Source organism: Rhipicephalus microplus, chromosome 5, assembly GCF_043290135.1.
Source record: "Rhipicephalus microplus isolate Deutch F79 chromosome 5, USDA_Rmic, whole genome shotgun sequence".
Lineage (NCBI taxonomy): Eukaryota > Metazoa > Arthropoda > Arachnida > Ixodida > Ixodidae > Rhipicephalus > Rhipicephalus microplus.
In genome coordinates this window covers 100,640,917-100,665,587 of record NC_134704.1, presented here as the reverse complement: position 1 = coordinate 100,665,587, position 24,671 = coordinate 100,640,917, and the positions used below count along the sequence as shown (strand labels likewise).

The window sequence follows — 24,671 nt, the reverse complement described above, 5'->3', positions numbered from 1 at the left end:
AACAGAGTCGCCGAAACACGCCCTGAGCTCTTCAACAAAAAGGTCCCACGTCGTGAGTGCGTCCTCGTAGTTCTCGTACCATACCAGTGTGGTGTCGGGCAGGGAGAACACTACGTTGGCTAGCTTAGCGGCTGCATCCCAACCGTTGGACTTGCTCACGCGTTTGTACTTGGTGAGCCAGGCGTGAACATCTTCTCCGTCTTTTCCTCCGAAGGGCGGTGGAACTCAATAGCACAAAAGCGGACCAGACGGGGCTGTTTCAGGGACTCCTGCTTCTTCGGGCATGTCGAAGTCACTCACGGCAAATGGTGGGAGACCGGCAAGTTGATGGCTTGGTCGAAGCTGTGGCAGTCATCATTCCGTAGTTGAAGCGCTTACCCAGCACCTCCACCACTTTACGTTTGAAAGAGACCGGTAGAGGTTGAAAGGGCCATTTATTAGGTCGTGAGGGGCAGCTCAGAAGCGGCCGACTGGTTAGAGATCCTCCTGATCCTCTTCTTACTTTCTCACTCCGGGCGACATGTGCGTTCACCCTTTACGCTTCGTTGTCTTTGTGCATGTTCGCAACAATTCTATCAGAAAATGCAATCATCCCCATAAAGGACGTTTTTCGGTTTCTAGTGGTTACAGGTCTTTTAAGCAAACTGTAAACAGAAATCCGTTTATCAGCTTACATTTTAACCCTATTATCAAAATCTCCTAGTGTCAGGTGCATCATAGCCATTGTTTCTTTTGCTCCATAAAACCCAACATAACTAACTAAGGAAAAAATAATGACCACACCTCCACGAAGGGAATTGTGAGCAAATGCGAATGCATTTATTGCTCCGAGAGAGGGTACCAATCCCGTCAGGCGTTCGCCTTCACCAACTTCTGCCATCGCCTAGAAAGGCGCCTAGCCAGTGAACAGTCGAGAGTGAGAAGCGAGCGGACGAAAGAGTGGGGCGCTAGCGTTCTCGCCACGGCGTTGCCTTTTACAGTGGCGTCTCGAGCACACATTGCGGATGTTGTTCAGAGGCACCCAGCCAGCAAATGGTCGAGAGAGGCACGAGCGGACGGGAGAGTGGAGCGTTGGGAGGAGATAGAATGAACGGCGAACAAAGAAGCGGCGAAACACTGCACCTATACTCTTTTACACTCTCTCGCACTACATGCTTCAGTTGCTAGGGGTGATGATAAGCCTGTGCGCCCGCAACTGTTTCTATGATAGAGGTAGTGAAAGCGAAGAGATAACACCTGCTGGAGCGCGGACAGCACCGCAGACAACGCCGGATGCTTGACATAAAAACGCATTCGCATTTAAAATCCCTCTGCCGACTAGAGAGCCTTCATGTGCGCGCCGCCTCCATTGGCGTGCACACGTGCACAAGAAGGCTCTCTACGATGACATGGCAGGTGTCGTATATATCTCACGCAGCGCCACCTCTATTTTATCAATTCCAGCCAGATGCGGCTGATTCAACATAAAGGAGGCAATGTCTGAGGCAAAGCAAAGCACAACTGGCCACTTCGCCGGCTAAAGAACGACATTTGCAGCGAAGCACGAAAACACGCGGCCAAATTTCGCTCTTGAGGATTTTTAGGCATATTTGTCGAAACCCTTTGTATACAACGCAGGGGATCTATAGGTGTCTATATGCATGTGTGCGTGTGTATGCTCCTGTTGGTGTGTGCGTGTTCAAACCTCCACAGGGCATTAAAATATACCTTGTTTCATACTCTCGTTTACTTGTAGCGATTTGTGCTTCGTGACAGAGTGGTGGACTCAGTCTTCTCGTTGAGTACGCATGCAAATGCTTATGTGCACAAAAACGGGAAATGCAGATCTTGGACAGATGTCATAGATGATGACACTCGACAATGATATTGTTACGCACAATCCAGATGGTGTAAGAATAACTATTTATTGGGGCTAACTTGGGCCCGAAAAATAAAGGAAAATGTAGCAGCGTTTCTAACAGGCGATCCGCAAAAGGAATCAATCTCTGAGAGGACGTCAAGTGATGCACCACTTCTTTCTCGCCAAATCCCGTGCTGAGGAGGCGCGCGCCGTCACGGCCTTTTCTTGTCTCATCATCGGGCCGCTGTTCTCTTGGGGTGGGGGTGGGGAGCACGAACTAGCGCGCGTAGTTCGAAGACTGCGTCTGTCCTTCGTCAATATAATGCAGTGTGCATATGACACATTACTTCAAATGCTCATATAAATTACTTCAATAGCCATTTTGAAATCAATTACTATGGCATTTTTGAATACTGCATATTTGCCACGAAACAATGCAAGAAAAAATTAAGAAAAAACAGAGCATTGCATCTTTATATTGTCCTATATGTTAGTGGAGAAGCTTCAGTCATTACATATTGCGCATGGCCGGTGAAAGTCCTGGACGTCTACCAAATTTGTATGGCATCCTCGAGCGTCTAGACAAGCAGACTAAGACCTGCCCGTATATTTGGTGAGGTGTACAAGTGCATCCTGTTCAACATGGTTGCTTTGGGTGTTTTCTGCACTGAATAAAGAAGACGCATACAGTAAGATAAATTATAAGTAAGGAGAAGTGCATTGTGCGCCTTTCCAATAAATAAGCTCAAGAAAACGCATTGCTTGCAGTGAAAACTGCAAATAGAGAGCAAAAAAAAAAATAGCGAGGCCTGCATGGAAATCGTGGCACTTTCACGGTGAAAGGTGGAGTTGACGCACTTATAAAACTATAGTTGCAAACTTTCTTAGGGCTACTAATACGAGAACGCTTGCAAGGTACCAACTACGCCGTAAATAATAATTTTTATTAACACGGGAAGCATTCGCTACGCTATTGTCAGTCAGTCTGCAGAAAAGCGAGGTACCCCCTATAGGCATTTGCAAGACATTATGTGCACTTTGTTTATGCGCCGGTTGGAATCAGTTGCAATCACTTCGATAGGTTACGCTATTCGTACTGCGTGAGCCTGGTTGCTCGATTCGCGTTGTGTGGCACCTGGTGGTATACTGCATTCTTCTACCAGGTACTTCATTTAGACATAAAAAGCCTTGTAAAGAACAATATTACTAGGTTTTCTGAGCTTGATAACCGCCTTCTGCTTAAAGTTCGCACAATGTACGGCAAGTTCACTACCATATTTACGGGAATCAAGCAGGGGAATTCCCTTCTTTACGTAATAAAATCATAAACCACAGAACATGCATTCAAAAACCAAGTAAAGAAATATATTTTGCAACAGTTGTCTTCATCTTAGCAGCTGCTTTCTGATGTAGTGATAACAATTTGTACTTGTTATATTGTCCCTACGTTTTGTATTATAACTTGCGCTTGTTTGTTCTTCAGAGTTTTCTTTTTTTGCTTTGCTTGCTAAACATGACGCCTGTTTGTAGGGTCTTTTTACGAAGGTGTTTTGTGAATCGGCATAGCTCTGTCGTAGAATACAGCGCTGTCATGAAGAAAGCCCAGGTCTGAACCGTGTTCTAACCTGAATATTTCTTTCATTTTTTTAGGTCTCATGATAGTAATTATGGACATGCGATGGACAACCAAGGCGGCAAAAACAACCCTGAAGATTCGTTTACTCCTCGAACAAGTACCTTGAGCTGCCAATATCTTTGTCTTTCGCTAACACAGCATACTTACAATATTCAGACTGTTTGTTCGTCCAGAAGTTTGGTACTCAAGTTGTAGCCGCGGAGAAGGCGCTATGTGGTGCAAAACAGTTCCAGTGCAATGTCTACGTTTTGAGCTTGATTCAGGATTTGTATCTGGCATGGTCCGCCCGACAGAACAATGCGGCTCGAGTCGACCCGCGGTCCGTGATAAGAAGACATCGACGCTCCCGAGCCATGCCTGTGGGCTTGGCCATGCTCGGGCTACGCAAAGCTCACCTTGAACCATTACACAACACCAGTTCAAAGCCGGTCGACCAGTGTTGTTACACATAGATTATTGCGCTCCATCCAGGCAATTAAAAATGAATGAAGAAGGAACAAACTTTCTTTGCCGAAAAGATACAGAAAAATGAAGTGGCCCAAAAGACCATTTGACCTGGCGTGCCTTCACTACGCGAATTGTGCTAAAGAGGCCCTGAAAAACTTATCGAGCCAAGTCAAAAAACACTGCCAATCAGCAGTCGCGGCTTCCGAGAACACGCGAGCCAAATACTGTAGCGTCACACGGGGCCTGGTATGTACAATAAATTTAGGTCACCTAAAACTCGCTTTCTCTTTTTCGACCAATGATGCTCTATACTCCGAAATTGCTGCGTACTGGATTCAAGCAGCACGCCAATGGCTGACTTGAGTATGGCGTGCTCGGGAGTTGCTAAGGCCGCCGCGGGAGGCCACGACTTATTCGCGCGAGTGTGCGGAATGACACTCAAATGCCACACGTTCGAGGGGAAAAAAGAGAGGAAGAAACGCTCAATATCCAAGACGCGGTTTGCGTACATCCTTCGTCGTGTCATTTCCTCCATCGCTTAACTTCCAGCGCTTTGGTCGAGACGTGACAAGAAGTAAAGCAATTGCAGCGCGCGACAAATCTTTGTAACTCAGCTTGTTCTGGATGGAGTCGAAATAAAAAAAATTTGCGGGTGTGAGTTTGTGAGGCAATCAGTTTCTTCATTGAATATATTGCAATGGCTATCTGGTAACGTGTTGAAGGGCCCTCCTAAATGTCCAGCAAACAGTATTACACAATATACTAATCGTCATATATATATATATATATATATATATATATATATATATATATATATATCATACGTCGTGTGACGTATGAAGTGATGGTTTGTAGAAGCAGAGAAGGAAGAAGTGAGATGGAATAAACATGGGTATGAGCCAGGCCACGTCACCCCCGCATCTAGCGTCACATATATATATATATATATATATATATACATATATATATATATATATATATATATAGTATGGCGTGCTGATCGGCTCGTGCTGATCATCGCCGGCATCTGCTTGACCGTTGCTCTTGCACGATCGTGTTTTTTCGTAGGACCACCGTCGCAACAGTCGTCAATAAACCCTTTTTCAATTGGTGGAAGGTGCTGACATTCCCCGTCGCCTGAACCTGGGTGCTGCCATTCGCCGTCGCCTGAACCTGGAGCTGCGCAACCGAACGCTACCTCCCATCATGGCTACCAACAACGCGCAACCTGGCTCTTCCACTCCATCCCCCAGCAACCCCGGCGTTCTTCGTTTGCGAGAGCCCAAGGTCTTTAGCGGAGCTGATGAGACCGACGTGGAAGACTGGTTCGCTAACTATGAACTGGTGAGCGCAAACAACAAGTGGGATGACGCGGACAAATTGACTTACGTCATCTTTTACCTCACTGACGTGGCCGAAATGTGGTATAACAACCACAAAAACGACATCACGACGTGGTCCATCTTTAAAACCTTGTTTGCTGACGTTTTTGGCCGACCCGCAGTCCGCAAGTCCAGAGCCGAACAACGCTTGCGGACTCGCGCACAAAAGCCAACGGAATCTTTCACCAGCTACATCGAAGACATTATTGGTCTTTGCAACCGTGTGAACACCACCATGCCCGAGTCGGAGAAGATTCAACACATCCTCAAAGGGATAAATGACGGTGCATATCAGCTGCTCCTGGCCCGTAATCCTGCCACCGTTGCGGAACTTGTCACTTTGTGTCAAAGTTTCGACGAGTTGAGCAAGCAGCGCGCCCTGACTCGGTCATTTTCCTCACACGCCGACTCGCTCTCCAGTCTCACTTCTGTTCCCGACCACTCACCAACCCTGCAAGAGATTAAAGACTTTGTGCGTGAAGAAGTAGCTCGGCAACTGTCGTTGATTCCCTTCACGCAGCAGCCGCCGTCCTCTCGTCTGCCCTCACCACTCCGCGATGTTATTGCCGAAGAGGTAGCTCAGGCTGTTCCCGTCGCTGCCCACCAGCAGCCTGTGGCCATGCCTGTTGCCCATGCGCCGGCTATGCAGCCCGTGGCCGCGCCTCTTACGTATGCCCAGGTGTTACGTAACAGACCCCGCCAGCAGCATTTGCCACCCATGTCTTCAGTCGCTCCCCACTCCGCCCCATTTTCGACACCTTGGGCCGCACCACGAGTCAGCAATTCCTGGCGCACTCCTGACAATCGACCGATCTGCTACGCCTGCGGTACTCCAGGACACGTGGCACGATATTGTCGCCGTCGCTTCCAACCACTCCACGACGCTACTCGGCCGTTACCGTACGACCCACAGCCCATGCACATACCTGCTCCCTATCCCTCACCGCAGTATGGATGCACTAACTTTCCTGAGTCTCGGTCACCCCAGCCTCAAACTCACTCTCCCCGCTCCCCATCTCCTCGCAGGCGATCACTGTCCCCAATGCGTCCTAGACTCGCCTCCTCCAACCGGGAATACTGAACGCCGCAGTTCCAGAGGCAAGAACTGCGCCGTCGTCGAAATGCTCAAGTCCTCGCACTTCACCAGCTAACGTCGTCGCTATATCTGTCGATGGTGTTTCTACCTTTGCCCTCGTCGACACAGGTGCTGCCGTTTCTGTTATAGCCGCCCAGCTCTGCCGCTCCCTACGCAAAGTGACCACGCCGCTCTCTGGACTATCGCTTCGTACAGCTAGCGCACAACAAGTTCGACCTCTTGGCACCTGTACGGCCCGCATATTCATCCAAGGCTCTATGTTCGTTGTAGAGTTCATCGTCCTTTCGGTGTGCTCGCATGACGTTATCCTCGGGTGGGACTTTCTGTCAAATCATCATGCCATCATCGACTGCACACGCGCTGAAGTTCAATTTTCGCACCTGTGTGACGAACCTTTGCACGAAACCCTTGAGCGGTTGCCCAAACTTGTCGTGCGTGAGGACACTGAAATTCCGCCAGCCTCTCTTGCCGTTGTCCCGGTTTGCTGCGATGACTATAACGATGCTACAGTAATGTTTACACCTTCCGACATTTTCATGAGCCGCAGAGTCGTTCCCTTGCCTTTCGCTACACTCGACGTCACTGCGGGCCGAAGCAATATTTTCGTCCACAACCCCCTTTCTGCACCGCTTACGCTACTTGCCGGCGAATGTCTCGGTCGAGTGGAGTACCTCGATTCCTCTTTATTCCTTAACATGCCAGACGAATCGTGCAGTAGCGCCTCGACCGAACTTCATGCCCTTTCCCCACTGGAGTGCTCATCGAGTGACACCTTCTCGAGTTCCATCGCCGACACCTTAGGTGCCCATGAACGCGCCGAGCTTCATAATCTCCTCCAGCACTTCGCGAATTCATTCGACGTTTCTCAGCCGCAATTGGGTCGGACTTCCGCAGTGCACCACTACATTGACACCGGTTCGCACCAGCCATTGCGTCAAAGACCGTACCGTGTCTCTGCTGCAGAACGTCACGTCATCAACGACCAGGTCGAAGAGAGGCTACGCCGTCGCGTTATTCGACCATCGCACAGTCTTTGGGCATCTCCTGTCGTTCTAGTTCGAAAAAAAAGATGGATCGATTCGATTTTGCGTCGACTACCGGCGATTAAACAAGGTGACGCGGAAAGACGTCTATCCATTACCGCGCATAGACGACGCCCTTGACAGCCTACAAGGAGCCGAATTCTTCTCCTCCTTAGACTTACGATCTGGATACTGGCAGCTTCCTATGGCAGAAGCTGATCGCCAGAAAACTGCGTTCATTACAACAGATGGCCTGTACGAATTTAACGTAATGCCATTTGGTCTTTGTAATGCTCCTGCCACGTTTGAACGGCTCATGGACAACACACTGCTTGGACTGAAGTGATCTGTGTGTCTATGCTACCTCGACGACATTGTCGTTTTCTCTCCCGATTTTCCTACGCATCTGCTTTGGCTTCAACTGGTTCTGACGTGTTTAACCAACGCTGGGCTCCAACTGAACCTTAAAAAGTGCCGCTTCGCCGCGCGAGAGCTGTCCATCTTAGGGCACATCGTCTCCAAGCATGGTGTTCGACCCGACCCTGCAAAACTGCGAGCAGTCGCTGAGTTCCCGAAACCTACTACACTGAAAGATATACGCAGTTTTGTCGGACTATGTTTGTACTTCCGGCGCTTCGTGCGAAATTTTGCATCGATCATGTCACCACTGACCAACCTCCTACGCGGTGATGCAGACCTTTCATCCTGGTCTTCTGACTGCGACGTCGCGTTTGCCACGCTCCGTAGTATGCTAACATCTCCTCCAATTCTTCGGCATTTCGACCCAACAGCTGCAACGGAAGTTCACACAGACGCTAGTGGGGTTGGTCTAGGCGCCGTCCTCGCCCAAAGCACGCCGGGCTACTCCGAATACGTCGTCGCTTATGCGAGTCGCACACTTACTAAAGCTGAGGCCAATTACAGCGTCACTGAAAAAGAGTGCTTGGCGCTAGTGTGGGCGCTTCGCAAGTTCCGCCCTTATTTGTACGGTCGCCCATTCGACCTGGTAACGGACCACCATGCACTTTGTTGGCTCGCCACATTGAAAGACCCTTCTGGCCGCCTAGCTCGGTGGGCACTGCAAATCCAGGAGTACGACATTCGTGTCATCTATCGCAGCGGACGCAAGCATTCTGACGCCGACGCCCTGTCGCGTTCGCCTTTACCTCCCGACTCGGCCTGCGGAACCACTGGTATCTCCATCGCATCTCTCGACCTCGACTCCTTTACCAGTGAACAACACAAGGACCCGTGGATCGCTTCTCTTTTTAACTGTCTTTCTGGATCGTCAACCACTGCGGTACCACGATCTCTCCGACGTCAAGCTGCTCATTTCGCCATTCGTGATCGGCTACTACACCGACGCAACTACGCCCCCGAAGGTCGTAAGTGGCTCTTAGTTGTCCCGCGCAGCTTGCGATCACAAATCTGCGCCTCCTTTTACGACGATCCCCAATGTGGTCATGCCGGAGTTTTCAAAACTTACGAACGAATTCGCCATCGCTTCTACTAGCGCGGAATGTATAATTTCGTTCGAAAATTTGTTATGGGCTGTCCTGACTGTCAACGTCGCAAATCACCGTCTTTCCTCTCGTCCGGTGCGCTTCAACCGCTTCCGTGCCCTGCCAAACCTTTCGATCGGATCGGAATTGATCTCTATGGCCCTCTACCGACAACATCAGATGAAAATCGGTGGATTATAGTCGCTGTGGACCATTTAACACGCTACGCTGAGACCGCCGCCCTTCCAAGTGCCACTGCGTGGGACGTAGCATCCTTCATCCTTCATCACTTCATATTACGACATGGTGCACCTCGAGAACTACTAAGCGATCGAGGTCGAGCCTTCCTATCAGAAGTCGTCACGTCTCTGCTTTCTGAATGCCATGTTGTTCATCGCAAGACCACGGCATACCACCCGCAGACTAACGGGCTCACGGAAAGATTTAACCGCACCCTTGGCGATATGCTCGCCATGTATGTGACATCCGATTATACTAACTGGGATCGCATTCTTCCATTCATTACGTTCGCATATAACACCGTGGCAGAGTCTACCACTGGATTTTCACCTTTCTTTCTTCTTTATGGACGCGAACCATCCCACACCATCGATACTCTCCTTCCATACCGTCCTGACGCATCCGAATGCCCATCTGTGTCCGAAGCTGCCCGAAATGCGGAAGAGTGCCGTGAGCTCGCACGCACCTTTACGTCTCGAGAACAACAGCGCCAGAAAGAAAACAACGTCGACTCTTCACAAAGCCCCAGCTATTCCCCGGGATCACTTGTATGGCTGGCTGTTCCTTACCGAACCCCCGGCATTTCCTCAAAACTCGTTCCAAATTACGAGGGCCCATACCGCGTTTTGGAGCAAACCTCGCCGGTGAATTTTCTCATCGAGCCACTTTCCCCATCTGACGACATGCGCCGGCGTGGACGTGACATCGTCCACGTCGCCCGCCTTAAGCCATATTATTGCCCTCTGCCTCCAGACTCTTAGGTCGCCAGGATGGCTCTTCTTCGGCGGGGGCAAATTGTGAAGAAGAAAGAGCGTCGTTGGCAAGCAACATCGCCACCGCTTGGGTACTGGGTGCTGGGCTTTGCTCGCTCGGCTCGTGCTGATCATCGCCGGCATCTGCTTGACCGTTGCTCTTGCACGATCGTGTTTCTTCGTAGGACCACCGTCGCAACAGTCGTCAATAAACCCTTTTTCAATATATATATATATATATATATATATATATATATATATCATCAGCCCGACTACGTCCACTGCAGGACGAAGGCCTCTCCCATGTTCCGCCAGCTAACTCGGTCCTGTGCTTGCTGCTGCCAATTTATACCCGCGAACTTCTTAATCTCATCTGCCTACCTAACCTTCTGTCTCCCCCTAACCCGCTTGCCTTCTTTGGGAATCCATGATGATATATATATGTATCATCATCCTCAGCCTGACTACGTCCACTGCAGGACAAAGGCCTCTCCCATATTCCGCCAGTTAACCCGGTCCTGTGCTTGCTGCCTGCCAATTTATGCCCGCAAACGTCTTAATCTCATCTCCCCACCTAACCTTCTGTCTCCCCCTAACCCGCTTGCCTTCTCTTGGAATCCAGTTAGCTACCCTTAACGACCAGCGGTTATCCTGTCTACGCGCTACATGTCCGGCCCATGTCCATTTCTTCTTCTTGATTTCAGCTATGATATCCTTAACCCCCGTTTGTTCCCTAATCCACTCTGCTCTCATCTTGTCTCTTAAGGTTACACCTACAATTTTTCTTCCATTGCTCGCTGCGTCGTCCTCAATTTAAGCTGAACCCTCTTTGTAAGTCTCCAGGTTTCTGCTCCGTAGCTAAGCACCGGCAAGATACAGCTGTTATATACCTTCCTCTTGAGGGATAGTGGCAATCTACTTGTCATGATTTGAGACTGCTTGCCAAATGTGCTCCACGCCATTTTTATTCTTCCAGTCACTTCAATCTCGTGGTTCGGCTCCGCGGTTATTACCTGCCCTAAGTAGACATAGTCTTTTACAACTTGAAGTGCACTATTACCTATCTCGAAGCGCTGCTGTTTTCCGAGGTTGTTGTACATTACTTTCGTTTTCTGCAGATTCATTTTAAGACCCATCTTTCTGCTCTCCTTGTCTAACTCCGTAATCATGAGTTGTGATTCGTCCCCTGAGTTACTCAGCAATGCCATGTCATCAGCGAAGCGCAGGTTACTAAGGTACTCTCCAGTAACTCTTATCCCTAACTGTTCCCATTCTATGCTTCTGAAAACCTCCTGTAAGCACGCGGTAAATAGCATTGGGGAGATTGTGTCCCCCTGCCTTACACCCTTGTTGATTGGTATTCTGTTGCTTTCTTTATGAAGCACTATGGTAGCAGATTTCTTCCCACATGCATACCTCCGACATGCATATGTCATATATATATATATATATATATATATATATATATATATATATATATATATATTTATATATATATATAAATATATATATATATATATATATATATATTGTCACGAAGCCGTGACGTGGACCAAAGGAGCAGACTCAATGATCAGAAAAAACTTTATTCGGGCCGAACAGCAGCGAGACAGCAGCCAGCAATTTCAGCAGCAGCTGCAGCAGCAAGAGCCTCTGCCACAACAAACGTCATCTTCGTCGTCTCTGGCAAGCCCGTATTTTTGTCACTACATTGACTCCCTGGTGCAAAAGGAGCCATCCTGGCGACCTATGGCACAGACACGACTGGCGGGTTGTAGTGAAGTTTTAGACGGTCGACGTGCACAGTTTCACGCCCACGGCACCGTTGATCTGTAGGTGGCTGAATAGGTTCAACCATGTAGTTCACTGGTGATGTCTGGTGCAAGATCCTGTACGGACCGTCATACTTGGGTGTGAACTTTCAGCAAAGGCCTGGGGCAGACGATGGCACGCAGAGCCACATGATTGTTCCAGGCGCGTATGACGATGGAGATGAGTGTCGGTCATGGGAGTGCTTATTGCGAGCCTGATCGTGCGTAGTAAGTGAACGTGCGACCTGCCGACAGTCTTCAGCATATGTGGCTGCTTCGGCCAAAGTCATCGATTCTGAAGCGTCTGGGCGGTACAGAAGGATGGTGTTCAAGAACGATGAAGGTTCCCGACCATAAAGAAGAAAGAACGGGGAGAATCCAGTTGTAGATTGAATTGCGCTGTTGTAAGCGTACGCAACGAATAGCAGTACGCGGTCCCAGTTCGTAAGGTCATCGGAAACATACATGGAGAGCATGTCACCCAGCGTGCGATTAAATCACTCGGTCATCCCGTTGGTTTGGGGGTGATATGCGGTGGTTGTTCGATGCACGATGTTGCATTCGCGTAGAGGGGCTTCTACAGCTTCCGACAAGAAGGAACGCCCACGGTCACTAAGAAGCTCACTGTGTGCACCTTGCCGGAGGACGAGATTGTGCAGAATGAACAAGCCGACTGCACGTGCAGTGGCCTCGGGAAGCGCCGAAGCTTCGGCGTAGTGCGTAAGGTGGTTCACGTTAACGATGACCCAGCGGTTTCCATTCGGTGTGTATGGTAGGGGACCGTACAAGTCGATTCCGATGCGGCCGAAAGGCCGAGAAGGACACGGCAGTGGCTGGACTGGTTCTGTGGTTGTGCGAGGGAGCTCTTCCGGCGCCGGCACAAGGTACATGAACGGACGTACTGCCTAACAAAGCGGTACATTCCGCGCCAGTAATATCAAATTCGTAGACGAGCATACGTCTTCACTACCCCTGCGTGGGTGCATTGCGGATCCGCGTGGAAGGAGGCATAGACGTCAGAACGTAAGTGGCGAGGTATCACCAGGAACTATTTGCGGCCATCGGATAGGTAGTTTCGCCGGTACAGAAGACCGTCACGGATGGTAAAATGTGGAGCAGTTCGCCGAAGTAAACGATTGTCGGTACTTGGAGACATCTGAGACAGGTACTCTAAAAGAGACGCTATTCATGGTTCCTGGTGTTGCTCAGAAGACATGTCGACATGTTCAAGTGAAGAACCCTCGTAGCGGGAAACAGACGCTGTAACATAATCGTGGGGAAGTGGCGAGCGAGAAAGAGCGTTGGCGTCTGAATGCTTGCGGCCTGACCAATAAATTACACGAATGTCGTAACCTTGGAGACGTAGTGCCCAGCGAGCTAGGCGACCAGATGGGTCTTTTAATGACGACAACCAACACAATGCGTGATCAGTCACGACGTCCAATGGGCGGCCGTATACGTAAGGTCGGAATTTCGTGATTGCCCAAACAATGGCAGGGCATTTTTTCTAGGTGACTGAATAGTTCTTTTCCGCTTTAGTAAGTGTGCGACTAGCATAACATACAACATACTCATCGAAGCCACATTTACGCTGAGCAAGAATAGCGCCGAGGCCTACTCCTCTAGCTTCCGTATGGATTTCGGTCGGAACGTCTGGATCAAAGTGGCGTAAGATAGGTGGTGATGTCACAAGATGCCATAACGAGGTGAATGCTTCATCACATACTGGGACCACGCTGAGATGTCTTGGTTGTCGGCAAGTAGCTGCGTCAGGGGTGCGATTATGGTGGCAAAATTGAGCAAGAAACGGCGAAAGTATGAGCAGAGGCCGATGAAGCTGCGGAGTTGTTTTAGTGTAGCTGGCCTGGGAAAGTCGGCGACAGCGCTAATCTTGGCTGGATCAGGACGAACACCATGCTTGCTAACAACATGCCCTAATATGGTAAGCTGGCGGGCAGCGAAGTGGCATTTCTTCAAATTCAGCTGCAGTCCAGCGTCCGAAAGACAAGTCAGGATGCTTGCGAGGCGGCTGAGGTGGGAGTCGAAGTCCTTCGAAAAAATGACGACGTCATCCAAATAGCACAGGCATGTGTTCCATTTAAAGCCTCTAAGGATGTTGTCCATGAGACGCTCGAAAGTGGCAGTTGAATTACAGTGGCCGTATGGCATCACGTTAAATTCATACAATCCGTCAGGCGTTACAAACGCAGCCTTGGGGCGGTTGGCTTCATTCATAGAAACCTGCCAGTAGCCCGATTGAAGGTCTGAAAAAGAAAAGTACTCTGCTCCTTGTAGGCAATCGAGGGCGTCATCGATTCTTGGCAGCAAATAAACATCTTTTCTCGTGATCGTATTAGGATGCCTGAAATCAACGCAAAATCTGATGCTACCATCCTTCTTTTTTATTAGCACAACCGGAGAGGCCCAAGGGCTGTTTGAAGGTTGTATTACGCCAAGTCGAAGCATATCGTTCACCTGATCATCAATGGCACGACGTTCAGCGTGAGAAACTCGATATGGGCGCTGGTGCAAAGGTGCATGCCTACCGGTGTCGATTTGATGAACGATTGCAGATGTGCGACCCAAGAAGGTTGGCTATGGTCAAATGACATCTTGAAGCGATCTAGCAGAGCCAGGGGTTGGGTGCGCTGAGCAGTGGGAAGTTTAGGGTCAATCGATGGGAAAAAAAGCCTCCGGAGATGAAGTGGGAGTGGTATTAGAGGTAATGGTGTTTAAGTGAGATAATGGCAAGTCGTCAGGTATGTGACTGGACGAAACAGAATTAATTTCCTCAAAGTGACCGAGGACTTCGCCACGGAATAATATGGCTGGGAAGGGAAGCGAGTTCATTATATAAATGAAGCCACGGGAGTTTTCTACAGTGACAACTGCGAACGGGAGAAGGAAGCTTTTGCGAGAGCCAAAGGTGTCGGAGGGCTAAAAGAGGGTGGTGACAGAGGGCGCGTCATCGCAGAAGAACGGCACAAGAACAGAGGATAGAGGTGGGATGTGAGTGTCCACGGCCACGGTGACTCGGGAAGATAGCGGCTTGAAAGGTCTTTCAGACGTCGGCGCTTCACACAGGGGCAGTTCGGACATCGTCGACTACTCTAGTTCGGCGCGCGCACAGTGAACGACGGCATGATGAGCGCAGAAGTCCCAGCCTAAGATGATATTATGCGAACATGGGGAAAACACAACGAGTTTGACTACATACAAAATATTTTGAATGACCAGTCAAGCTGTGCACGCCGCAAAAGGTTGGATGTGATGCGCAGTGGCCGTGGGTAGAGAGACATCGGAAAGTGGCAGTGTAAGCTTCTTCAACTTGCGGCACAGTTCACCACTTAGCACAGACACGGCAGCACCAGTATCAACGAGCGCTTGTACCGGTACCCCATCAATATGCACAGTTATTTCATTAGCAGGTAGAAACGGAAGCCTTGAAAGTTTCAATATATGCGCAGCTCTTGATGGTCAGTTTTCTGTTTGGGTGGGTGGTGATCGAGGAAGCATAGAAGAAATCGAACGACGCCGTGGTGAGGGCGACCAATCCCTGTCGAAGCCGCGGTGACGTGGCGGCGACTGTTCCGACGGGGGGGGGGGGGGACGAAGACGACTGTGGTGGCTCTGGACGATAGCCGTAAGTCGCCTCACCAGCAGTTGGGTTATAATCCCGACGATGGCAGTAGCGTGCTACATGACCGGGAAGGTGGCAGAAATAGCAAGGGTTAGTTGAAGGTGATGCGGGGTGGCGAACAGGAGGTGGGTGGGGACGGACAGGGGGACTTGCTGCGTAGATGGGACGGGGCTGTCTAGCAAGATCCGTGGTGTTTGGTAGTGACGGCGGCGATCGTCTGGCGGCCTCAGCGTAAGTGCGAGGGGCGGAGATAGGTGAAGGATGGTATGTAGGAGACAGGGCATCAGAAACTTGCTCTTCGATTGTCTTGCGGAGCGTTGGGGTCAGCGTGTGCGCACTGGCCGGAACGTGCGGCACAAGAGTCAATTGGCGCGCCACTTTTTCTCGGACGAACTGCTGAATTCGCCAGGCTGCATTAAGGTGCTTTGTTCGGATGAAACAGCGCCAATGGTTAACGCAGATGTAGAACTCGTGTCAATGTTTGGACGTGGAGTAGAAATGCGCTCTCTTCGCAGCTCGTCGAAACTCTGACAGTGTTGAATAAGCTGGGCGACGGTTTGCGGGTTTTTTGCAACGAGCACGTGGAAGGCGTGGTCCTCGATACCTTTCATGACGTGGCGTATTTTGTCAGTGTTCGGCATGTGGGAATCGATACGACGGCAGAGATCCAGAATATCCTCAATATACGAGGTAAAGGTCTCACCAGAGCGCTGTGCGCGGCCGCGCAAGCGCTGTTCGGTGCGGAGCTTGCGAACAGCGGGTCGGCCAAAGACTTCTGCAAAGCGCGTTTTGAAGGTTGACCAAGAGGGTATTTCCGCTTTGTGGTTGTCAAACCACAGTTCTGCCACAGCCGCCAGATAGAAATGAAGGTAAGCGAGCTTGTCGGTGTCATCCCACTTATTTTGGGCGCTTACCGCTTCATACTGGGACAGCCAGTCTTCGGCGTCTTGGTCGTCGGTCGTGTTGAAAATTACTGGATCTCGCTGTCGTGGTATTTCGGAACAGGTGGCGGATGGGATTATGACTGCAGGTGGCTGGGTCATGCCGTCAGGCAGTGGCGAAGTGGGGGGTTGAGGTAGAGTCCGGGAACAGAGTTCGAGTTTGAGACAACCAGCACTCTCCACCAAATGTAAGAATACGGTTAGACGCCACGCCGGGGTGATGCAACCGTTTAATGGGCCGAACAGCAGCGAGACAGCAGCCAGCGGTTTCAGCAGCAGCTGCAGTAGCACGAGCCTCTGCCACAAACGTCATCTTCGTCGTCTCTAGCAAGCCCGTATTTTTGTCACTACAATATATATATATATATATATATATATATATATATATAGATATAGATATATATATATATATATCTTCCCATCTTTGCCTCCCTTTATCCACTTGGCGCCTGCATAGGGTGGCAATTCATACGTGCGCCTGGTTCCTTTTCCTGCCTTTGTTTCCACCTCGGCCCCTTCCGGCACTACATCTAGTACACTGCTGATGCTTGCTTAGATTCAGATGTTTGCTTAGACAGTGGGCACGGCGAGGCTGCACGGGGCAAGATGAGTGGGCACGGCGAGGCTGCACGGGGCAAGATGTTCACCGCGCCTCCCGTTTTATTGTTGCAGGCCCTTTTGCTGCCTTTCGCCGGGTTTATTTCATCGTCACATCAAGTGGTCTTCTGGGCTGGAAAAGTTTCAACAGGCATCGGCCCCGTCTCTGCATCGGCAAGCTTCGTTTCCGATGTGCTTCCTGCGCCTGTGCGGATGCATATCAAAGGCCTGACGTCATCACCCTGGGCATCTATAAAACCAACAGTGCACGACGGATCGGCTAGTGGGCACGGCGAGGCTGCACGGGGCAAGATGTTCACCACGCCTCCCGTTTTATTGTTGCAGGCCCTTTTGCTGCCTTTCGCCGGGTTTATTTCATCGTCACATCAAGTGGTCTTCTGAACTGGAAAAGTTTCAACAGGCATCGGCCCCGTCTCTGCATCGGCAAGCTTCGTTTCCGATGTGCTTCCTGCGCCTGTGCGGATGCATATCAAAGGCCTGACGTCATCACCCTGGGCATCTATAAAACCAACAGTGCACGACGGATCGGCTAGTGGGCACGGCGAGGCTGCACGGGGCAAGATGTTCACCACGCCTCCCGTTTTATTGTTGCAGGCCCTTTTGCTGCCTTTCGCCGGGTTTATTTCATCGTCACATCAAGTGGTCTTCTGAACTGGAAAAGTTTCAACAGGCATCGGCCCCGTCTCTGCATCGGCAAGCTTCGTTTCCGATGTGCTTCCTGCGCCTGTGCGGATGCATATCAAAGGCCTGACGTCATCACCCTGGGCATCTATAAAACCAACAGTGCACGACGGATCGGCTAGTGGGCACGGCGAGGCTGCACGGGGCAAGATGTTCACCACGCCTCCCGTTTTATTGTTGCAGGCCCTTTTGCTGCCTTTCGCCGGGTTTATTTCATCGTCACATCAAGTGGTCTTCTGAACTGGAAAAGTTTCAACAGGCATCGGCCCCGTCTCTGCATCGGCAAGCTTCGTTTCCGATGTGCTTCCTGCGCCTGTGCGGATGCATATCAAAGGCCTGACGTCATCACCCTGGGCATCTATAAAAGCAACAGTGCACGACGGATCGGCTAGTGGGCACGGCGAGGCTGTACGGGGCAAGATGTTCACCGCGCCTCCCGTTTTATTGTTGCAGGTTAGTTGTACTTATTCGTACCGATCTGACGAAAGATGCCTTCTTGTTGTGCCGTGCCCACGGACGATGCTCTGTATACTATGTGATTGTGTGCATGCATGTAAGCTATTGTTGTGTGGGGACATTGAAGAAAATCCAGGACCTACCGTTGAAGCGATGCTAGAGTCACTTATTAAAGGCCAACAAGCTATCCGAAATGATTTGCTAGAAGTAAAACAAAGAGTTGAGCAAACAGAACAAATGGTGATGTCTTTGGGAGGACGGTTAAGCCATTTGGAGAGCGAAACAAAAGAAATGGCTGCGAGAATGGATTCTTTTGATGGTGTTAGAGAGGTTGTCAAGACTTTAGAGGAGACAATACGTCTGCAACATGCGAAGATAGTCGACCTTGAAGACAAAGATAGGCGTAATAATTTGGTTGTATTTGGCGTTGAGGAGGCCTCGAAGGAAAGTGAGCTCGACTTAAGACGACTGATTCTCGACGACATCTTCAAAGAAACTCTAGGAGTAACTTGTTCGTCTGTTGATAGTATTCATAGAATAGGTAAGCCGTCCTCAAATCGCCCTGTGATCCTTCACTTCAGTAATTTCACTGAAAAACAAGCCGTCATGCTCAACGCTAAAAAACTTAAGGGAACAACTGTCTTCATTCAAAATGATTATTCGCAAGAAACACTAAGAAAAAGACGATCGCTTTGGCAGAGTGCCAAATCTGAAAAAGACAAGGGGAAGAAGGTTACGCTTGTGCACGACAAACTTTACATTAACAAAAAGTTGTACGCATGGAACGATTCCACAAACTGGCGCGTTCCTGTCCAGACAAATGAATTGCCGGCACCAGCAAACATATAGCCACTCCGGCGCCCTGTTGATGAGCTGATTGTCATTTCGTTTAATGCAAGAAGTATTGTAAATAAAATTGACAGTTTAGAACTGCTTCTTTTGAATTATGACCCCCATCTAGTTGTAATCGCGGAAACCTGGCTGAGTGATAGGATTAGTGACGGCGAAGTTGTTCCGCGTGGCTATCAGATATTTCGGTGTGATCGTGGCTCCCGTGGTGGGGGCGTTGCCGTTATAGCTAAAACCAATATCGAGATCTCGGTTTTGCCTGGGATCTCTAATCATGAAAGCTTGTTTTTAAACGTATCTTTTTGTGACTTAAAATTCTTGCTTTGTGCTGCTTATCGATCGCCTGATGCAACCGACTCGTTTCTTTGCAAATTGTACGATTATCTTTTGCTCTACCGTGGTCGCCCGGTTATTGTAACAGGCGATTTTAATCTGCCGAGTTTTGACTGGAATCGACCTACTTATGGAGAGAGTGACACATGTGATACTCTCTTAGACATGATGTTGGCTATAAGTTTAAAACAGTTAGTTTTGGAACCTACCCGTCTTGACGCCATTCTAGATTTATTTTTTGTTAGTGACGTATTTTCTAGTGGTGTAGTAAATGTAGATCCTGGTATTTCCGACCACCGGCTCTTATCGTTTTATTGTTCTTCTACCGGGCTTGGCAGTGTTGAAGACCAACCGGTCAACCATGTCAAAAATTTTGACCGTGCCGATGACGCTTCTATCATTGATTACTTAGAGTTAAAATTTGGTATCCAAACTAGCAATGATGTGCACACGTTGTGGACGCACTTCAAGGAAACAATGAAATACTGCATCGAGCATTTTGTACCCTTAAGGAAGGTTAGAAATAAGCGTTACAATGAATGGATTACCCGAGATATCATTCAGACCAAGCGTAAGATTAAACGTCTTAGGAGAAAGAGGAGTCTAGGGCAGCAACATTTACAAAGCTTGAAGCAGTCTTTAGAATGTAAGGTTAAATCAGCGAAAGCTCATTTTTTACCGTAACACTTCTTGAGTTCATTAAAAATGACCCCTCTAAGTTTTGGCGGTTTTTGGGTGAACGGAAAAATATTCTGAAAGAAATAGCTGTAAATGGTAAAGTTGTAAGAGACGACAAAGAAATAGCTAAATCATTCAATCATTACTTTCAGTCAGTCTTTTCACCAGGCGGATCAGTTCCTAAACGCCCAACAGATTATTCAAATATACCTGTTATTTCGGATCTCGGAATACTGGCATTATTACGAAAGCTTGATCCTAGAAAAAGTCCCGGCCCCGATGATCTTCCGAATGGATTCTTGAAACGGTATGCTGATCAGCTATCTGCCTTTTTAACTAACATTTTCCAGATCTCTCTCACATCAGGTGAAGTCCCGTATGATTTTTTGGTTGCTAGGGTCAAACCACTGTTTAAAACGGGAGACAAACTTTCAATTTCTAACTACAGACCCATTTCTATCACAAGTAGCTGTTGTAAAATGTTGGAGCATGTTATTGTAGGGTTCATTCATAAATTTTTGACTGAAAGGAACATTTTGTCGCCCTATCAACACGGTTTTAGAAAAAATAGGTCCACTGTTACGCAATTAGTCACTACTGTTCATCACTTCTCTGCGGTATTGGACGAGTCTGGACAAGTTGATGTGGTTTTCCTCGACTTTAGCAAGGCTTTTGACAAAGTGCCACACGAAAAGGTTTTGTATAAACCTGAACACATTGGCCTTCCTGATTGCCTTTTGAACTGGATAAGAGCTTATTTAAATAAGAGAAAACAGTATGTTGATATTAATGGTTGTTTCTCTAATTTTCTTGCTCTTACCTCTGGGGTACCCCAGGGCAGCGTGCTGGGACCGTTGTTGTTTCTTTTTTATATAAATGATTTAGCCCACGTAGTTCCCAAAACTGTCTCCATCAGGCTGTTTGCCGATGATTGTGTTGTTTTTAGAGAAATTCGCTCACCTGATGACTGTGAAGTTTTGCAGGAATCCCTGGTTGCAATAGAGAGTTGGTGTGAGCAGTGGGGAATGATGTTGAATGCCGGAAAATGTGCATTTCTACGAATAACGCGCAAAAAACATTTCTTCAACACCCAGTACTTCTTGCAGAACACTTGTATTGCAGATGTTGGGGAGTAAAAGTACTTGGGCCTCACTTTGAACTCTAATTTATTTTGGTCATCCCACGTAAAACGTATTTGTTCTGCTGCATTTACTAAGTTGTGTTTTTTGAGACGAAAATTAAGGCATTCTCCAAGTCACGTTAAGCTTTTAGCCTATGAAACCTTTGTTAGAGCATAAACTTGAATATGCTTCCGTGATATGGGATCCGCACGTGAAAAAAGATATCTACATGCTTGAGCTCGTTCAGAGAAAAGCAGTGCGTTTCATTTTTAACAAATATGGGCGTTACGATTCCCCGTCGAAGCTCATGACTGACAATGGCATTCAAACCCTAGCAGTTCGTAGACGCTTGGCCCGTTTACTCTTCCTCAACAATATTGCTACTTCTAAGGTGAAAATAACTCCGTCAACTATGATTAAATCGCTAAGCACAAGAAGGACCCGTCACATGCATGCTAATTCCTTTCAGCCTATCTTCGCCAAAACTAATCAGTTTAAGCACAGCTTCTTCCCACGTACAATTTTCGAATGGAATGCGCTCCCGGAAGCAGTGATACAAGCTAAAAATTTTTCCCAAGCGCTCCAGGAAAGCATCGGTCGCTAATTATATGCATTGTATGGTGTGCTATGCCTTGACCAATCTGTATTGTACTCCTTTTTATTGTTATTATTTATATTCTTTGTATGCATGTGTAACAGTGTTATGTGTATTGCCAATTGCCCTTCCTGCTTGGGCCACAAACTGGCCTGCAGTATTCGCAATAAATAATAGATTCGGCACTTCGCCTCCTATAAGAGTTGGGACCTGTGGTGGCTGTTAGACCCGCTGCCTTAGTCAGTGTATACAACCTCGCAGTCTTGAATTGTGTCCATTGAACTAAGCGCACCGCATAGCCATGCCTAGCTAATGAGTGAGTGAAACAACTTTATTGACGATCTGGCATAAAAGGGGAAGAGGTAGGGGGATTAAAGCGAGACACGAGCCAATAAATATTTACTTTGAAGAGACTTCGGGCACAAATCAGGGAGAGATGTTGTCTTATTGTTTCAATGCACTCTGGCTGACGGCAGTAAGGCAAGAACTCTCTGCTAGTGAATTCTCACGTATTGCGTAGTATTTTCGATACCACTTTTAAGTATTAGACTAGTTTAGCTAGTACGGGTGGCACCGAAAACAAACGCCATGGAAACGGGAGACAGAAACCCCAGAGAAAGCAGTGGATACGCTATGTTGATCCTTCAACGAAAATTTCTGAGCGAAAATGCAAAACCTATTGTTCTGCCTAGCATCACTATTGCAACCTGCATGTAGTGGATCGAGGGAAAGGGAGTCTACCTGGAGTAGTCTGTAAATGCCGTGAGGGCTAGCCAGCGTCTCCAATAATTTGTCGCTGGGCTAAAGTTTAGAACTACTGGGGTTTCTTAAACACCGAGTAGAAGGCGCCTGCAAAACGCGCCCGGCTCTCGAGCGCAAAAGCACGTGGTCTTTCTTTCTATGTCGAGATACGCTCATGCCCTCGACCTATTACAACCAGGTGATATGTTATTTTATTTTGCATTAGGAAGTTTATTTGTATCTTTGTACTAGAGTGCTAATCTTGTCATAACATTTACTTTTGCGAGCAAGGTATACCCCCCCCCCCCCCTAGCACTCGCATTCGTTCCAGTTTTTCCTTGGTAAAAGTGCAAACATGGTCTAACGGAGCAATCTAAAGTTGAATTAGTCATAGTCACAAAGCGCTGATATACTTATAGTTGTACTAGTCACATAGGCTTGCTCATATACGACATCGTATCCACGTTCATCGCACACGTTGAGTGAGTTTGACGTTAATAGAGATTATAGTAGAGTATTCAGTTGTGCGCAGATAAAACCTTTTCAACGCATAGGTTCACTTGCATGCCCAGGGAGTAGTCCAGTGGGCCTTTGTACCCTCATTTCCGCTTTCTATTTCTTTTCATGTCATGCAGAGCACGAAACGGCCCTCGACATCTGGCTGCACAGCCCCCACATCAGATCAAAGAGATATTGCGAATAACTTCAAAAAAAAATTTCTCTACGCCCCTGCACAATTTACAATTGGGGCATTTCTTTCTTAAAGCTTATTCTAATAAATATACTCGGTTACAAAATAAATGAAATATTTCAGCAAGCTGTACTTACAGAGCCATGCTAGTGAGCACTGTCAACACAAATGAGTACAAAATTACGGGTTTCATCTTCACGGCGTGTCTAGAGCCTATACGACTACCAAAATGCGCTTAAACTTCTAACAATGTGTGACATTGGCAAGATTTGTTATATAACTTGCATATAGCTCGTATTTCGCTTTCGTTCTCTCCCTTGTGCCCATTGTTCACTAGCGGCGGCCACCATACCGGGTGCTAGTTCTGGAATTCCTGAAATAGCAACAATGTATTTCGATCGAAACGAATGGCACGCTATTCGTGCCGACTATACGTCTCTAATATACGCACATTACCACGATATGAATAAATTACGAAGCTTGGCCAAAGTTTGATCTGGCAGTCACAAGAATAATACAAAAAACAGACTCGAAATTTGTTAGAGCGGTACCACAAGAGTGAGTGAGTGAGTGAAACAACTTTATTCGGTCTACAATAGACGCGAGTAAACTCGGCGTCACCTGGCTAGGCCCACTCGGGGACCATCAGGTTAAACCTGACGGCCCTCGCGCGGGCCCTCTGGACTGCCAGGATTTGAGAGGATTTGACCACAAGAACAAAATAAAATGGAAGTTCGACAATTCGGTCCTACTTCCACACAAACACGGAGTTAGTATGAGGCGCCAATTACCGGCGTGTTGCGTGTAGCGCAATTAATGCGGCTGATGCAGAGCGCGTAGCCAGCTCCTGTCCCGTCAACTAACGAAGCTGATCAGTTCCGCGAAGGCGAACGCGGAAGATCCGAGCACGGGAAAGAAAGGAGACTTCTTCGTTCGCACGGTTCACGAGCGGAGCCGTCAAGGTCGCCCCCGTTCGGGATTAGAAGGAGAAGGCTTACTCGGAAAAGCGTCTGGCAAGAGGCAGGTCAGGCGCCACCGTCTGAGTTTAAGCCATTGTTGGCAGGCACGCGTGCCATGGAGAATGACGCGGGGACGCGACCACTTGGCTGACCGAGACATAAGCCCCGTGTACATGGACGCGACGGGGGCGGGCTGAGTTGAGTGGCGGGTTCAGCTTACCTCGACGCGCCCGAGTTTATATGAACTCGCACGGACGAGTTGAGGTGAGCGGTGATCGCAGCGACGCTTTGCGTCGAGGCGAGCCGAAAGCCCGTCTTCCGGCTCGCCGAAAGCCCGTCTTCCATTTTTGTTTTGAGACCAGTTTTCGGAAAAAGTTTTTTCTAACTCTCAGAGCAATTTAAATATCGTGGCAGCGCCCAATAACTAGGTTGTGAAAAAAAAACTCATGGGTAGGAAGAGCACAGCGTTTTCTTGGCACAACGCGTTCACAGCTACTAGGTTGTCTCAAGATGTTCTTTGAGGGGAAGCAATGCGTTGTTCTTGGGTGACATTTAAACATTTTTTACAGCTCTTACAACGTTTTATGAGATAATGCAGCTGAATATTTTGTTTCTATTACTGGCGGTAAGCGCAGGAAAA

At 48.4% G+C, this 24,671-nt stretch overlaps 1 long non-coding RNA gene across 1 annotated transcript; it reads right to left on the bottom strand.

Annotated features, from left to right (window-relative positions):
* Window positions 1-2,287: 2,287 nt before the first annotated feature.
* LOC142817335 (uncharacterized) lies at window positions 2,288-23,381 on the bottom strand. Its single transcript, XR_012895177.1, has 2 exons — window positions 23,210-23,381; window positions 2,288-2,507 (listed from the first exon to the last, which is right to left on the bottom strand). It is a non-coding gene; the product is annotated as an uncharacterized LOC142817335 (long non-coding RNA).
* Window positions 23,382-24,671: the final 1,290 nt, after the last annotated feature.